We start from the raw sequence: 3,488 nt of genomic DNA, 5'->3' as shown, positions 1-3,488 counted from the left end.
TGGGCCTGCAGTTCACACGCTTATCTTTGAATAATCCCTGGTGTATCTAATAACTAATACTCACCCTTTTTCAATCCTTATTACTATAGAGTGTCGTAGGTATTCCCCGTAACCAGCAAAATATTAGTCAGGAACCTCGTACTAGTTGAAGACTAGACCAACTTGTACGTAATAAGTTGTAGCCACCCTGACACTCCTTGCTATATTCACAGCAGAAAGTTTGGTCCTCTTGAACTGTGAAAAGAGATTGTAATGTTGGTTCCTTGTTTAACTTGGGATACAGGAGTTTTGATATGAATGTGTCAGCTGAGCAGTAACAAAACAGTTGCAGTGTCTGAGTCTGCAACTTCCTTCAATCACAAATTTTGTTCACAAAAGGCTCACAGGTTACCCTTGAGCCATACTGGGGTATAAACACACACAATATCCCACATAAAGGGACAGCTCACTAGATTGAAGCACTTTGATGCAACTGTTCTTCCAGCTCTACCAGTGAGCATTGAGCCAAAGATATGAATGGGATCAAAGGTGTCTGATACTTAGAAAGGGACCATTGGGTATGCATATATCCTTTGTACACACAGAAGACAGGGCAGCTCAAGAGTAGCCTGTGAACCTATTGCAAATAAGACCCGGGATTGATGGTGTAGTGGACTTGGACACCACAACTCTCCTCAATTGGGGGTCAAAAAAATTGATTCCCGTGGTGTGAGCATGGCTGAGCTGGGTTTTGGTGACGGCAGCATTTCATTTCTGGGCCACAGCTGTGCTTTGGATCACATGACTACATCAACAGACTGTTTCTATTACTCTTTCTAGAATGAATGGTACCTTGGCCCAAACAAGAAGCAAATTCAATGTGAGTTTGTATACAGTTGTTGCCACAGTCAGTAACAATAACAGCTGGCTGCTGTTGAGGTCTGCCAATCAACCCAGCTCCAATGATTGATTTCTGTGACTCAACCATCTTTCTGAACCAACCACAATCCAATGTTGTCTGGCAAAACCACCAAATTGAATGTTGGAAAATATTTGACTCATTAGGTGCATCACGGCTCTTGAATACTTTCATCATTCAGACTCAGTGCTTTTGTTCATGTTTGCAAATTCACTTTTTTAAATGTTTTCTGATTAAGGCATCCCATTGTTTTGCAATCTATTGTAGGCTTTTGAGCTTGTATCAATATGTGAATTGTACATGAAATGTGATTTCTTACTCATGAATATGAATATTATTCCAATGAGGAAAAGAATTCTTCTGAAGAGTGTGGCTTGCAAGCAGATTCACAGCCAGACAGTTTTGTTTTCAAGGAATCAAAAAAAGAAATGAAAGATGAAAGAAGAAGTCACAAGGCTTGAATCCTGAAAGACATTGAAAGGCTTCAACTTTGATCTTCTCTTGAGCCTTATTGCACCATTTATTAGGCCTACCACATACAGAGGCATTGAGAGAAATCAGGATTTACAATTCATGTCAGAGCCCAAATTCTACTTTACCCTTATATGGTGTCAGAAGTTTTATTATTGAATGCATACTCATTCTCCCAAATGAAATAGTCCATGGTTCATCAAACACCAAGGGCATAGAGAATTTTTTATACAAGGTTTGTGCCTAAATCAAAGTTGCAAAGCGGACCATTACACCATGTTAGAAAGATGTCAAGATTTGATTGAGACAGATTATGGATGATTTAACAAATGGTAAGTCAAAGGTTGAGGGGCAAATGTAGATCAAGATCACCTACAGTTCAAGACCAGATTGAGGTTGGTTCAGAAAGATTTGTGGGTTACAGAGAGTGTTGCAATTTGGAATTGAGGGCAAACTTCACAAAGTTCACTCATTCTTGAGCTGTACTGGTCACTTCCAATCAGGGACTTACTTATAAAGTCCCTAATTGGGTGCGAGATTGTTTTGAGTGATTCTTCAAATCTAAGATCCTCTCTCTGTCTGCATCTCATCAATCATCTCAACTTGAGCTGATAATGAAAAATATATCTCAGATAATGTATTTGAGGCCAAGCCTGGGGCAAAAGCCCAGCAGACAACTGTGGCATCAAAATCTGGCAATTTAGGGGCAAAAACCAGTATTCATAGACAGTACTACCAATCCGCACAAGGCAAACTTTGCAAACAAAGATTATGGTATCACCACCATCCAAGTCCTTGATTTTAAGCACTGCCTTGCAAAACTGTGACATAGCATTATGCAGTCATGGAAGGAGTCTGTAAGGGTCAGCGGTAGTGCAGATGGATGGGTTTAGAATTATTACACGAATTACACATTATGGGTTATTACAAGTATAGTAGATTAGTTAGAGTGATTTCACTTGCCCCTATATACTCCTTTTCTTTCCTCATGGTTCCTACTTCTTATCAGTTCTTTGATTTTTTTCTCTTGGTATTGGTTTTCTGATCCTCAAGTACTGGACTTAGGCAATTGAACAAGGGGTTGAGATAAAACCCAGCTCCTTGTTATGATCTTGTCTTAAATCATTCTATGAGGCTATGCTTATAGTTGTTAGAACTGTTCTCATATACTTGTTCTACGTTGTCATGATTGTACTCTTTCTCTCCATGGTACAATTAAATCATACTTCATCATAAAGATACAAGTAGCTCAAGTTCCCATCACATCACTCATTGATACAAACAGACTAGTCTCTGTATGTAAGCCATCTGCTCATATCACTCCTTGAGAGCACAAGCAGAGACCTCAATATTCAGTGAAGGTGGAGAGTACACTCCACTTGACAGATACAAAACACAAATGGGGAATCCTTGCTAGCTCGGCTTGTGGTAAGAGAATTGATGATTCTAATTGTGACTATTGAAAGATTAACATGGGTATGTGATGACATGAAAAAGGTGCAAGTGGAGCACTTTCATTGCATGCCCAAGCTGCTAGTATGACCCACATGATTCACCCCCAAAATGAAGTCAAACCCAAGTACAAAAGATCAGTGAGATGACTTCTGGCTAGAGCACCCTCTGGCGGATGACCTAGGATCAAGTCGACTGTTGACACGGACAAAAAATGTCTCTCTGTCGGGGACTCGAACCCCGGTTGCCCGCGTGACAAGCGGGAGTACTGACCACTATACTAACAAAGATACTGAAGACTGTGGGATTCGAACCCACGCCCGAAGACCGCCGGATTACCCGAAGTATCCTTAAGACGGCGCCTTAGACCACTCGGCCAAATCTCCATACAGCTCTTTCTGTATTGCAATACTCGAGCTACCCGGTTCCCTACACTACCTCACAACATCCTCCGCATACATTCACATCAACTCGCCACTTCCTTTCCTTGCCCTCACTTCACCAACAAGGAACTCAGCATTCTCATCCTTCCTATTCGACACCTTCATCGTTCTTTCCTGACATTCTCATCAGTCCGACTCCCAGGAGTGCAACTTTCATCAAGAATATTCAGTAACACTACATACAACTGCTCGACTTCCGTGCTCGATCAACTTTGCAACTCTCG

This window comes from Melampsora larici-populina (assembly GCF_000204055.1).
Source record: "Melampsora larici-populina 98AG31 unplaced genomic scaffold MELLAscaffold_45, whole genome shotgun sequence".
Taxonomy (NCBI): Eukaryota; Fungi; Basidiomycota; class Pucciniomycetes; order Pucciniales; family Melampsoraceae; genus Melampsora; species Melampsora laricis-populina.
This window is presented reverse-complemented; position numbering follows the sequence as displayed.